The following is a 15,490-nucleotide window of genomic DNA, read 5'->3' as shown; positions in this document are numbered from 1 at the left end:
AAGTCTAAAAACCCTGTAATCTCATTGTTGGGGTATTGGGTCTGAGAAGTTATACCCTTACATAAGCTGACTTTACTTAGGCTCTTCTAAATACTGAGTGGTGCATTTTGCCAAAGCCACACTGCAGACTGAGGTAAGAGAGAAAGATTTTAAATAGAGGAAATCAGAAAAAAGGAGAAACTTGCCCAAAGTTATACTTTCTCCTTTAAATTACATCCCTTGATCGTTGTTTTCTTTCTACCTCATATCTGATGTGACAGTCCCCACCAGGACAATTGCCAGGAAATGGGCCAGGAAACTTGTAGAAGGATGCTTTGTGCCATCTGAAAATCCATTTTGCTCACAGGGCATCAATAAAGCATTCCATTGCTGGCCCTGAATCACTGTGAAGAAACCAGGCACGGATCTGAGCCTCTGTCAGACTATCAGAACAGTTGTGCTGTGCCATCTGTGACAAAGACAGCACGGTACTGGGACAGGGGAAAGGTGATGACAATATAGCCTGGCAGCTGGGTGGTTACCTGTCCCATGACTGATTGGATCTGGCAGCAACTCTGGGCAGAGAAGTTCTCTGGGGATACACACTGCTGCTTGAGTGGCCAGTGTTGTGGATACCACGTACTTATTCCCTGTGAAACTCCTGATATTTCACCTCCGTGTAGGTTCCGTCTTCTGGGTTGAGACTTTATCATCAGAAAGTCTATGGTGAAATGCACACAGAACCAGCATAGGAAATCTGCCAGACTCTCCAGGGGTCTTTTGGGGAAGAAGCCCTTGAAAATGATGTCACTTGAGGTCATGTGGCAAATAACTGGCTGAACTGGAAGAAGATAGTGTTCTTGCTGTCAGATCATATTATCTTAGAAGATCACTGCCCGCACATTAGTGCTAATAACGTAATGATGACACCAAGTTAAGTAGCTGTCTACTGGAGAAAAAAAAAAAAACACACACACAAAAGAACAAGAGAATGGCGTCCAGAATAGGTGAATTTTGAAATACGGAATAAGTGGGGGGAAAAAAGTGTAAATCAGAGAATTCTAAATAGCTAGAGGCATTGGGTCCCTGAGGAAAGAGTTCCCAAAGAGGATGAGGCACCAAATATGGTTCGACGGTGGTACCGGCAGTTGGCGGTGGTGCTAGTGGTGGCAGTGGTGATGATTACAGTCACGGGGGTAACCGTGATGGTGGTCATGGTGGTAGTGATTGCTATGATGATGCTGATGGTAGTAAAACACTTAATATTAACTCACTCATTCAACAAGTATTTGTTGAGAATCTACCAGTCTAGATACTTGGGTACAGTGTAGACAAAACATAATTTCTGCCTTCTAAGACCTTACAGTCTAATAGAAAAGATAGGCTGATGAGTAAAATATGTCAACACAGCACAACATATTCCCGGATGAAATAAGCATAGGGTTGTATGGGAAACCACATCTCTCCAGCTTTGCATGGAGTTTCCCTGGGACTAAGCACTGATCTCACAAGTGTTAGGATATTGGACAAAGAGGTAGAAGAATGGCTGACGAGGGCCCATAGCATTAATAAACTATGCCGGTATTCATGGAAACCCCGTCTCGGTGGTAGAAATTATACCCAAAGATCCAGTTGCCCAAAGAACTGCAGGAAAATGTAGTTTGGGGGAATTTGTTCCTCTAGGGCCTTAATTCAATAATAATATTCATAACATTTATATTAATAATGTGACATTATTGGGAAATTTTGGAAGGAGGGAGAGGAGAAAAAATGTCAATATAATTTCATATTTTAAAATTCCAGTCTTTATACTGTTGCCAGCCTGGACTTTCCTGCTTCCCTTGAGATAGGCACATTTATTTTTAACCCTGGTCTTTTGCTAATATCGAACCACAGTGCCATCATTAATCCCCATTAATACCCTGTTCTGACTGTGCCTTTTGGGAACTAACTCAAGATTGAACTTTTTTTAACCGATCGATGTTTGGTGTACTCTTTAGCGTTATAAAAAAATCTTGAACTCCAGCTAGTAAATCAAACTGACCACAGCTGGAGGTAGGTCCCGGAGATTTGTAGGGCCCAATACACGATGAATGACTGCAGAACTTGCAGAAAAGATGGACTCCAGGGCTTCTGATCCCCCAGCATCTACGATCTCATGGATAAACTGAAAATAGAGCTATTTTTTTACCTTATCCATTTGCTTCCACTTCTCTTTGTCCTAGTATTTAGAAAGGTTTTTTTTTTCTTTCCATGCATGAAAAAAAGAAAAAAAAAAAAGTACTGACATCACTCCTTTGATAGCTTGCCAAGCAGTTCCATAAGAGGCTTACTACGAAACCACGCTTTTATTTTCCTCCAGTTGTTGACTTTGGCATCTTACTGGAAGCTTCACATCAAGCAAACTTCTTCAAGCAGCAAACTAGTATGAGTACTCAGATTACATTTAAAAATTCACCTGGGTTAGAAATTCCACCCTCATTCATCCCAAATAAACTGCGAAGACAGAGATAAAAACATGAACTCTATTTCCTAATTATGCAGACCAACCACAGCGTAGTTCCCTAGCAGTTTTATTTTTAAAAGATAAAATAAAAATTTTAAAAGCACCATCTAGCTAAGCCTTTGGTTTATAAGCAACTAAAATTATATTGGAGTGAACTGAGGACCCAGGTGCTCAATGGCCATTGTCCCCAGTGATGCCACCACTGTGAAGCTTTTTCACATTTCCCCATATGGATCTTATTTTTGGAAACTTTTCATCTATCAAAAAAGCATGAATATGTAATAGTAATTTGTTTCCCCATTCTCGTGTCAAAAATTTTTATAATTGCTAACCAGAACTCCGAATGGTGGCCATAGTGCTGATAACCATCAGCAGATGTTACTCAGTACGAGCTCACCGAATGCGAATTGGTGCCACCTTTATAAAGGTAAAGATACCACTTCCTTTTGGTGTTTTAGAAAAGTGGCAATGACATACACACCTGCATTACTAACTTTACCGATGCTTGGGGGTTAAAATTTCCAGGCTGTGACCATTGCCAGAAGTAGGCTTCATGATGGCTTTGAGTCCCCACCTGGAGTTTCTGGGTTGACAATTGATTTGGCTTTCGTATTTTCTTTTTCTTTCTCTATGAGTCAGGCCCAGGAATGTCAGGCATGGCATTCCTCACTTTGGTACAGCAGAAAAAGAGGCCTCTGCTACTCGTTATAGCTTTTCCAGTGATGACACACCTCGATCAGTGGTGGCGACTTTGGAGAATCTACAGATTAGGATTAATGAAAAATGTTATTGTAGTCCAACAGCATAAAATACTAAAATACCAATTCTAAATTAAACCCTTAAAATTGGAGTCCAGTTTTCCCTAAGCATGGGAGACATTTCTATAGTTCAGGAATGATCGAAGCAAGCCAATCATGATGTTAAACTAAACATGCTACCATAATGTCACCTTAATCTCTAGGGATAATCATTTTTGTTTTTTGAAGAATTTTTTACAGTTAACAAATACATTGGAAGCCAGCAGGAATATAGAATTTACCCAGCAGAATTGTTTTCATAGCCACTTCTGAGAAATTGTATTCATTCCATAAACAAACGACATGCAAATGAAGAGACTGGCTATCGGGAAGTTAAATGACTTGCCCAAGGTCACTGGGAGAACTGGAAAAGGATCTCAGGTTGCCTAAACTCAACCTTCCATACACAATGTTATATTTCCTTGGATTTGTCCTCTCCACCTGTCCTCTTTCTATATCACATAAGCTCCTCGGATACAAATATAATGCCTTTTACAAGCCCTGTCTGATTCAGTCCTTCTCTTTTAGATCTGGGGGTGGTGGGAAGAGGACAATGAACTGACATCATTTTTTTCTCTAATGGTAAAAGTCAGCAATGTAATGAAGTTTCCATTTGTGGGCAAACAGCTTGATTTCTCAATTATTAAGGTTGCATTTCTTATCCCTGTTGTCCGCATATTTTTGGAGGAAAACAGACGTTTATTACCAACCATCTCTCAAATGTGATAATCGTAGTCAATCTACATGTCTGCTCTCCCTGAATTGCTTTCCCGGAATGAGGTTTCAATGCTGCATCTATTTTATAATCACATAGGCTATTTCTGAAACACGGGGTTGCTTTTCAGCAACCCTCCCCCACCAAGCTGTGCAGTTGGGGCTGCTCTGCTCTTCGGGGAGAGCCACCCCAGGATAGATGGATACAATGCAGCAAAGCCTTTAGGAAATGCCACACAATGTTATGCACTTTATTCCCTTCGTGCCCTTTCCTTCCCCTCCCTTCTCCCTGACAAGCTTCTCCTTTCCTCTTCCTACCCTGCTTTTTTTTTGTCTTTCTCATCCATCTATTCCTTTCATTCAGGTATTTTTGGAGGCCTGTCTAATACCAGCCCTATACCATGCAGCAGTGGTATAACAATGAAAAAAGCAGACACTTGAAGAGCTTAAAATCCCAGCCTCTCTCTCTCTCGGTCCATGTTTGGTTCTTGCTCTCATGATTATCAATTAGTAAAATATGTTTTGGCCAAATAAGAATCCTCAGTTACTAAGGGAACAAGGTTAATAATCTCTAGCTGTAATGGTTTCCATGAAAAATGAATCTAATTACCCACCCCTGTCAGAGCTTGTGTCGAGTGTATATACCAAAGGCTATTTGCATAACAGTGGTTATATGCTTCACAATATAGGTTAGGGTTGATTCATGGGTTGTTTCTTTCTTGAAGTAAAATTTACATACAGTGAAATGCATGGATATTAAATGCAAATTTCAGTGAGTTTTGACTGAGGTAATAACTATCACCAAAATATAGACACGATCTTCAGCCCAGAAATTTCCCTTGTGCTTTCTTGTAGTCAATCCACACCCCCATAGGCAACCACTATTCTGAGTTCTTGCAACACATTATATTCGCCTGTTCTTAAATTTTGCAAATGGATTCATACAGTATATACCTTTGGGGGCTGGCTTATTTTATTCAATCAGTTGTTGCATGTGTCTTTAATGCGTTCCTTTTTATTGCTAAGTAGCATTTCATTGTATTCTCTATCATAATTTGTCCATCCATCTACCTGTTGATGGCCATTTAGAATATTTCCAATTTGGGGTTATTATGAATAAAGCTGCTATGAACATTCTTATACAAGTTTTATGCATATGTTTTCATATCTCTGGGGCAAGTAGCTAAAGGTGGCATGTTTAGGTCATGGGGTCTATATGCTTAACTTTATCAGAATCTGCCAGTTCGCCAAAGTAACTGGACCATTTACATTCCTGGCAGAAATACATGAGAGTTTCAGTTTTTCTATAGTTTCACCTTTTCTTGGTGTTTCAGCTTTCTTAATTTTAACCATTCTAGTGGGTATATAGTGGTATCTCTTTGGGGTTTTAATATTTATTTTTCTGACGACTAATGATATTGAGCACCTTTCCGTGCATTTATTGACTATTCATTTATCTTTTTCAGCGTGGTATCTTTTCAAGTCTTTGCCCAATTTCTTAATTGGATTGTTTGTCTTTTTATTATTGACTTGTAGTTGCTGTCTATATAATCTGAATACATGTCCTTTCTCAGATGTGTATGGAAGATATTTTCCCCAGAATATGATTTGTCATTAAACTTTCTTAATAGTATATTTTAAGGAACAGAAGTTTTAAAATTTTATGAAATTCAATTTTAAACTTTTTTTAAAAAGAATCCTCCCTAGGAAATAATGTTATTTCCACAAGGTCATGAAGAAATTCTATATTTTGGGGGGAGCTTTATAGTTTTAGCTTTACATTTAGGTCTATGATCCATCTTGAGTTACCATTCTGTGTGGGGTGAGGTAGGGGTCAAGGTTTAATTTTTTTCCTGGTTTATCCATTTATTCCAGTACCATTTGTTGAAAAGCCTGTTGGGAAAACTTTCATTTGTCACATAGACTTTCATTTGTTGAAAAGACTATCTTTTCTCCCATTGAATTGCTTTGATGACCGTTGAAAATCAAATAACTATATAAATGTGGATCTATTTCTAGACACTGGTCTACCATTGGTCTATTTGTCTGTCCCTATATATACTATATATACTATACTGTCCCATACTATCTAGATTCCCGTAGTGTTACAGTAAATCTTCAAATCAGGCAGTCCTTCTACTTTGTTCTTCATTTTCAACTTTGTTTTGGTCATTCTATATCCTTTGCATTTCTGTATAAATTCTAGAAACAACTTCTCAGTTTCAACAAACTGTCTGTTACATTCTGATTAACCCATTTGCCTATGTCTAAGAAATATTAAAAAGTGACATACACCCACCTTCCACTGATACCATATTCATTCATTAGGTAGAACTTATTGACTGTTTACTCTGTGCTGGTACTGAGGTTACAAAGCCAAACAGCATTGTATCTTCCTTCCTCACAATGAGAGCAAAGACAATCAACCAATGACACAAACAATATGGTAAATAGGAGAGCATTACAAAGCAAAGAACACTATGTGAGCAGAGAGGACATCCAAATCAAAGTGATAGGTAAAGATTTCCAGAATGAAATCAGCTGAGTTGCAAAGAATCAGTAGGCATGCACCGTATAAAGAAAGGGTTTGAGTATGGAAGGGCATTCCAGGAAGAGAGAATGATATTTCTAAAAGCACCAAGGCAGAAAAAAGCTTGTTAAGCCCACCACTATGAAAAGCCTAGGAGATAATATATGGCTTTCTTACTCTTTGGATCAAAATCCTAACTGTTAGAGGTGTTATGAAAGCCCCAAAAGGATCAAAGATGAGGATCCAGGCAGGGGAGGAAATAGAGCTTTTGCTACCCTATTTCTTCCTCCCATGCATTTGTTCATCTCCCTTGTACTTGCCACATCACTTGACAAATGACGGGGAAGACACAAGAAACAGATCTCTACATTCCCAGATCAATGCATTTTCACATTTTACTTTTTGGAACCATTTTTTCCAAGCAAATATCACTTGAGCCCAAATACGAAAGAAAGAAAGAAAGAAAGAAAGAAAGAAAGAAAGAAAGAAAGAAAGAAAGAAAGAAAGAAAGAAAGGGCTGTTGTCATTGAAGGGACTTGGTGCCTGAAGCTACGACCACCACCACTCAATCATCTCCTCCTCCACCCCCCAACACAGTGACGGCTGAGCTGCTTTTGCAAATCCCTAGAGTGTCATGGGCACAATTTGACATCCGCTACACCAGTTCCATCTACAGCTAAGATTGATCACCTCCAGATTGTAGCTGGGGGCTTGTGGTTCATAAAATCTGGAAAGAATTTTACTCAAGAAATAATTATTTTCCTTCCCAAATTTAACTCTCCATCTTTGAGGCTAGTTCACGTTACCCAAAATTTATATCCAGTGGTCTTCAAGACACTATTATAAACAGGGTTAGACATAAAATTAAATTCTACAAGAGTTACAGAAATCCTAGCCTTTATGAGAACATAACTTTTAACAATGAAATTTAACAGAATATAACAAAAGTTATTTCATCATAGTCATATACAATGTGCACACAGTATAAGAAAAATACCTTTACATACTTAAAGAAGCAGGAAAAAACTGTAATTATATAAAATGTAAACATATATGTTTCAGGAAATTGGAGAATCAAGAAATGTCACTTTTCCTTATTTTTCAATATCAGGTGAAAATCTGTCCAATTCCCCAATACCAAAATTGGAGAGAGGTCCAGTATTGGTTATGCTTTAAGGCCCTCCCTGTCCTTTGAACTGTACAGGAACCCGGGGCTTATTCTGACCCTGGGGTGGAGGTCTACCCAGCATGACCCCAGCACCAGACCCTAACATCACAGAACCAAGCACAGGCTAGTCCTCCTACAATCATCCCATTCAAAGGGCTTCTCACCCCAAAAGCACTATATCCTGACTGGATTTCCCACAGTCCATAATTGCTCAATTCCTGAATCATTGTCCTCAAAGAGCATTGCCTCTGCCTTTCCCCATATCTGAACAAACCCAGTAGAATCACTCCCCAAGGGCCTAAGCCTGGAATTCAGAGATACCCCACCCCACTGAGCACAGAATAAATTTTAACTCTTCTCTCCCCTAAGGTACCTATGCGAGAAATTTCTAAACATTTAAAAAACTATAAAGAAAAAAAAAAAAATATATATATATATAGCCCTGCTTCAAGAATTGAACACAGTAGCATCTTTCATATATGCTTCCAGTCTCTTTTTATGAAAGATCTTTTTCTATGTTTTGGTTTAAAAAAGTTATAATGCTTGGAGCTCCTGGATGGCTCAGCTGGTTAAGCATCTGCCTTCAGCTCAGGTCATGATCCTGGGGTTCTGGGATCGAGCCCTTCATCAGGATCCCTGCTCAGTGTGGAGTCTGCTTCTCCCAATCCCTCTGCCTCTCCCCCTGTTCATGCTCTCTCCCTCACTCTCTCTCTCAAATAAATAAATAAAATCTTTCAAAAAATGATAATGCTCTCTAAAAAGAATTTAGACAATTCAGAAAAATTAAAAGATGAAAACCTTTAAAAAAATCTTTCCTCAAAAAAAAATCAACCCAAATTGTACCACCAAGCGATAACTATTATTAATATTTGATGTACATCATTTCAACTGGATACATAGATACTTAAGTACGTAAATGTTGTTTTAAAATCATAAATGATATTATACTATAGATGCTAATTTTTAAAGTATTACACTTACTTTTTACAGCTTTGTTAAGATATAATTAACATACAATAAAACACACATATTGAAAGAATATGTTTTGATAAGTTTAATGCACCTCTGAAACAATCACCCAAATGAAAATAATGAACATATCTATCATTCCCCAGAAGTTTCCTTTGTAATTTCTCCTTTTGACTAGTCTCTGCTTTGTCCACCATCCCCAGGCAATCATTGCCCTGCTTTCCATCATTACACATTGATTTATATTTTCTAGAATTTTACATAAATGGAATCATGCAGTATGTACTCTTTTTTGTTTAGCTTCTTTCAGTCTTCTTTATCTCATTTTGAGCTTCATTCATATTATTGTTTGTATTTGTTCTTATTGCTGAGTAGTGTTCCATTATATAGAAGAATCACAATTTGTTTACCCACTTACTTGTTGATGGACATTTGGGCTGTTTCCAGGTTTTTTTCCCTCTTACAAATAAAGCTAGGATTATTCGTGCAAAAGCCGTTGCATAGACATAAGCTTTTATTTTTCTGAAATACCTAGGAGTGGGACAGCTGGGTCATATGATAGGTGTATGTTTAATTTTTAAGAATTTTGGCAGAATGTTTAACTGCCAGTTGTACCATTTTACATCACCACCCACCACCAGGAGCATGTGAAAGTCCCACATATTCACATCTTCCCCAACACTTGATATGGTCAGTCTTTTTAATTTCTGACTTTTTAACGGGTGTATAATGTTATCTCATTATAGCTTTAATCTGCATCTCCCTCTGACTAAGGATGTTAAGCATCTTTCATTCTGTTTGCCATCCATGTATCTCCTTTGATGTGGTGTCTGTTTTGCCTATGATTTTAAATTCTTCTCATTTTCTTATTACTGAGTTTTCTAGTGTTCTTTACATATTCTGAATATAAGTCCTTTATCACGTGATTTGCAAACCTTTTCCCTCACTCTGGACTTAACTTTGCACTCTCTTAATGATGGCTTTTAAAGAGCAGAGTTCATAACTTGATGAATTCCAATTTATAGATATATTCCTTATGAATCATTTTTTTCTTTTCTTTTCTTTTCGGTATTATATCTAAGACATCTTTGCCTAACCAAAGGGTATACAAATTTTTTCCTGTTTTCTCCTGGAAGTTTTATAGTTTTAGGTTTTATATTGAGGCATATGATCCATTTTGAGGTATTTTATATGGCATAAAGTATGAATCAAAGTTCATTTCTGTGTATGAATATCCAATGATTCCAACACCATTTGTTGTAAAAATTATCTTTTGATCGTAAAATTATCTTTAGGATTTTGTCAAAAATTAGTTAACTATATTTCTGGAATCTATTTCTGTGTTCTCTATTGTGTTCCATTGGTCTGTTTGTTTGCCGTTATGCCAAATGGTGTCATGCTACTTAATTCAAAAGCATTATGTTTACTTGTACTCAAATTCTATTTAATTTTAAGTTTTATTTAATCTTATTAAATTTTGCTTTCACAGAAATAAAAATCTGAATTGCCTCAGAAGACATTGTTAAATGTCAAATAAATGTTTCTTCACTACAAGAAATACTATTTCTTAACAGATCCTTCCAAGATTATTTAAAAACCATTAAAAGAATAGATTAATTATATATTTTTAGATTACATTTTAATTTTAGATGATGCCAATTAACTAAGAGTGCCCAACACATTAAAACATCAGCGCTTCCATTCTCCCTCTCTTTTCTCCCCCTTCATGTCTAATTTTTTTAAGATTGTTCTTATCATATTATCAAGTTTTAAAATTCATAGTCATTCTGATACTATAATTCCCAAAGGTCTTTAAACTTATATGGGTTTTTCTCATCACTGGATCTTTTGCCGCAGTGTCTTTGTTCATGGGTTCTTGGTTTGATTCAGCCCAGAATTATCTTGATATCACTTTTTTTTTAAAGATTTTATTTATTTATTCGACAGAGATAGAGACAGCCAGCGAGAGAGGGAACACAAGCAGGGGGAGTGGGAGAGGAAGAAGCAGGCTCATAGCGGAGGAGCCTGATGTGGGACTCGATCCCATAACGCCGGGATCACGCCCTGAGCCAAAGGCAGACGCTTAACCGCTGTGCCACCCAGGCGCCCCTTGATATCACTTTTAAGTAGTTTGGTTTTAATGGGTACTAAATTCCCTGATATTCTTCATGTTTGAGAATGAGTGCTGGCTGCCTTTATACTTGCAGAACCTCTTAGCCGTGCATAAGATTCTTTGGTCAACCTTTCTTTTTCTCAGGACTGTGCAAATATTGATCGACTGTGTTTTGCCATTGAATGGTGCTGCGGAATAGTCTAAAGGCAGCCTTATTTCCTTCCTTGCTGCTAATTTGCACTTTCTGCCTGCATGACTGAACAATTATTTCTTTATTCTTAAGTTCAAATAGCTTAACTAATTAAAGTTCCTAAGTAATGAGAATTCTGCATGAAATCACGCTGGAGCACAGATTGTTCCTTCAAAGTATAGATTCAATTTTTCCACAGTTAGGTAAAATTTTCTTATATTATGTCATAAATATATCTTCTGCCTCATTTGTTAGGTTCTCAATTTTTTAAAGATTTTATTATTTATTTATTTAGCATATGAACAGGGGGAGGGGCAGAGGAAAAGAGAGAGAATCTCAAGCAGACTCCCCGCTAAGCACAGAGCCCGATGCAGGGCTTGATCCCACGACGCTGAGATCCTGACTTGGGCGGAAATCAAGAGCCTGACATTTAACTGACTGAACCATCAGCTACCGCATTGTTGGGTTCTCTATTTTAAGGATACTAATTAGCCTTATGTTGTATCATCCTTTTTTCCATAACCATTACCTCATCTCCAAATAATTTCATCTCTTTATATTTTCATAGTATTTCCTTTATCTCAAGCTTTTCTTCTATGTCATTAATTTTTTTTATTATTATTTAAATTCAATTAGCCAACACCTAGTACATGTCATTGATTTTATTTTTTACCAATATCTACTCTGCTTCTTATAGTTCATACTTTATTTTTAGTTCCATGATCATGTGATTTGGTCCTCAATTTGGTCCTTTAAGTCTGTGATCTCCTAAGAGATTGTGAGAAAATTCCTTATGTTTCTTAATTTTATATTCTTCTAAGTATTACTTTTTCATATTCTGTCTCCCTCTCTTTCCCCTCCTTCTCTTCCTTTCCCTCTCCCTCCCTCTCTCTCTCTTTGTCCCTCCCTCCTCACTGCTTCTTTTCTTTTTATTCATGTTCATACTTGCATAATTCTTCTCTAAGTGTCCTGTTTACTCTAATATAGTGTAGGTGACATCTTGACACTTTCCAATTAAGATTAGTTTGTTTTTTCCTCTGAACTACAGTTTGAGACAATGTTTTTCATTCCATCTACTCTTAAGTACCCTAAGAAAGGTTGGGGGGGGGGGAGTTGAAGAGATGGCAATGTCTGTTAGAATACTCTGGCTCTGCTCTTTCTTTTAAGGTTCTACTAAATTTCTCATCTAATAATCCACCCCACCTAATTGGAGGTGTTGTATCTCATTTCCATGGGGGTGGGTGGGTAACTCTCAAACTTTACGTCACTTCCCTACTCTAGTCCCAGAATGTCTACCTCTTTAGAGATGCAGACCCATTCTCACCCATTTCTCCACAGTCATTGTTTCCACTCTTCTTGTCAAAACAAGAATAACATTGGCATTTTTAATTCCATTAGTTTCTTTCCAGATTTTGAAATACAAATGAGAAGTCTTATGATTTTGTGGACTTGACAGTAGGGCTTCTGAGAACTAGTGATGAGGGTCAGGAGCCGAGCCATGCTACCTCTCTATTCTAATCTGTAATCCCATTTTTTTCTTGGAACCAGATTTTGAAGTTTGCTGAATTATATTCTGCCATTGAGGTTGCTGTTAATGACTTTTGGGGGACCTGGTTTTTCACTTTTCCCATATTGTAGGTATTATGGGAAGAAAATTTAGTGCAAACTTAATGTAGTTGAATATCACCCCCTGTCCAAAGTTCTGGGCTCATATTGTCTCCTAGACACTCACTGGTCAGTGAAGCAAGTCCAAAACATTTCATTCTGACACTGGTCAAACTCTGAGTTCATGACAGGGTATTAAAACAGTCCGTTGTGGCATGAAAAAGAACCAGCATGCCCTTGAAGTGTCCCCCAAACATACCTTGTTGTCTACGGAGGAAGATGTTACTTTAACCCTTTACATGTGTCACTAAAGACTTAACCTCTTTCAGTGTCTGGGCCCCTCAGAAATCAATATTCTAATTAGAAAACAGTAGCTAATCCGACCAAATGCTAATAAATGAGAGTTGTGATTTATCTAGCAACAGGGCAACAGCTCAGCATTAACAATTAAAAGGTCTGTAGAGAAGAGAGCTTTTTTTTTTTTCTCTTCTCCTTAGATGATTGGGTTCAGCCAGATGCTATAAATAGCCTTCTAGTTAATGGCTCTCTGTTGAAAGTCAGTCATTAGAACCATAGATTAGGAACTTTTACCTCTGAGATTCATAGGCTCTATTCTATTTCTCAATGGTAAGGATAAGGCGATGGTGATGTGAGTTAACACTGAATCTATCTACCCACAAAGACCAAACCACATTATAGCCTACCAGGGTGCTCTTCAGGCTTCATTATAACAGATTCCGATTTTTAAATAATCAATTCAACTGCAAGGAGAAGTATTAATCATGAATAGAGCCAAAATGGTTGACTAAACCCTGTTGCACTCCAGTCATTTTCATATAGTTACAGGATAAAGTTGAAGTTTACATCAAAAGCATGAGTTTTCAATTAGCTGAACAAGATCCTTCAGAAATCTCCAAAGAATTACTTTTTCTACATTAAACAAATCAACTGAGTAGTTAATTTTACTTTAACCTGAATGGACAGAATCAAGGGGGAGAAATAGTCTAAATCAAATTGAAGGGTGATCTAGAGAACACTTTCCAGAAGGACCCTCTTTGGGAAATGCCACTCAGTGCTAGAGTAAATCTCATATTTCAGTGGAGGGTTTGTCATTCACAGTAGAAGCACATTTTAAGTGTTTCCTTTTGGTATTTTCTATTTCACCCAATATGGTCTACTTACATGATACCCATGCAGAGCTCCTGGCAGGTCCCTGAACCTGCCATATTGTTTCATGGCACCAAGCATTTATTCAAACTGTTTCCACTATGTAGATGGCCTTGTCTGGCCCTCAACCACTCAAGACCCAGCTTTCATGCAATTTCCCCTATTCAGCCCACTACCATCACCACCCTCCAACCTGACGAAATGGATTACCACCTCCTTTGAGCCTCCACCTTACCTGTACATCTTTCTGTCTTACCATTAGTAACCTTCACTTCCTCTTGATTGGTTTCTTGTTCTTCTCTCCCCAGGGAGAAGGTTTTATTCCTATTCAGATAAACAATAACTATATGCTTGTTGAATACACAAGTGATTATTCAACCACTATTGAGCACCTGCTCTTTGCCCATACTTGGGAGAAGTAAAAAAGACATAGATTTTTAAAAATCTCCATTCTCAATGAATTCATGACCCAGTGGGGGAGAATAGACTCCTATACAACTAAACACAACAAGCCTAAGAATGAAGGGTCTGGGCAGGTGCTGAGGCTGAGCTGTTAATTGGCTAGACAGTGAACACATCAAGTCCCATGTTTTAATATATCCTCTATGGTTTTCATAATCCAAACACACCTGCTTCAATCATATGTTTCACATTGCTTGCTAATGTCTTCGTGGCATAGTCTAAACCTATGCTTCTCAAATTAACATTCACAGAAATCACCCCGGGATTTTGTTAAAATGCAGCCTCTGATTCAGTATGCTGTGGCAGGGACTGGGATTCTGCATTCCTAACAAGCTCCCAGGGGATGCCACTGCTCCTGGTCCATAGACCACATTTTTGAGGATCAAGGCTCCTAAACCCTTGTCATGTCAGCATATAAACATTGTTGAAGTGGCACCAGTTTTTGGAAAAGCTCCCACTGTTTCTTACCTAGACTGTCTTCTAAGTATAATTAAACATGATGAATGTTACACCAAGAGAGGCAAGATTCAATAGTGCCCCACTCCCAAAAACTGATGGCTTGAAATGGTTTTTTTAATGTCTAAACACAAGAGGTCTTTGTTCCTGCACTTGAGGTCTGTTGCTACCAGAAGACCATGGTCTGAATGTGTAGCAAGATTTTCCCAAATCTTCAAAATTGCCGTTTTTAAATCTCCCCCACACTTACACTATAACACCCAGGCCCTTCCTGTAAATGGAGATACCTTTTAACAAAACTACAAAACCTTAATCACCTTCAACAACCGTAAAGGAAACATTTTTTTAATGCAACTTGCTTAAAATAAGCATTGTGAGGTATCCATGGAAATCTAGTTTCTTATTAACTCTTAACGTTTCCTATGACACCTATTTACTTTTTCAGTTTGTCAGAACCTGCAATTCATCATCACAGTCGAAACTCACTAGACCATGAGACTTTGCCCCCCCCCCACCTATACATTTTTATCATGTGTCAGTTTTGAATTCTTCCACAAAGGCGAGATCCCTATTTGATTGCAGCTTGAGCTATCTTCTTTTGCAGGTGTCCTTCCTCTTTTCCTCACGACTCCAACCAGACCAAGTGTCCTGTGCACATGTTTTCCTAAGCGTGTAGAGAAGACATCACAACTCTTCTTAGCTGCTATTCAACATCACCTTAACTACAATAATATGTTATTTGAAAAGCAGTCTTGGTTATTTGGTTTTCTCTTACATAGTTAGTTATTGCCTCACTTTCCCTGACAACACAACAGTGAATGAAACAGAAGTAGA

The 15,490-nt window shown here is 37.8% G+C and overlaps 1 protein-coding gene across 1 annotated transcript in view; it reads left to right on the top strand.

The window, feature by feature from the left end:
* The window catches only part of F13A1 (coagulation factor XIII A chain), a 163,674-nt gene that overhangs the window by 81,592 nt on the left and 66,592 nt on the right, over window positions 1–15,490 (top strand). The gene's annotated exons all lie outside the window — the stretch shown is intronic.

The sequence above is a fragment of the Ursus americanus genome, chromosome 32 (assembly GCF_024610735.1).
Source record: "Ursus americanus isolate L20-20 chromosome 32, mUrsAme1.1.p, whole genome shotgun sequence".
In the NCBI taxonomy this organism is placed as follows: Eukaryota; Metazoa; Chordata; class Mammalia; order Carnivora; family Ursidae; genus Ursus; species Ursus americanus.
Note: the sequence above shows the minus strand (reverse complement) of the source record. Positions and strands in the feature narration are given on the sequence as shown.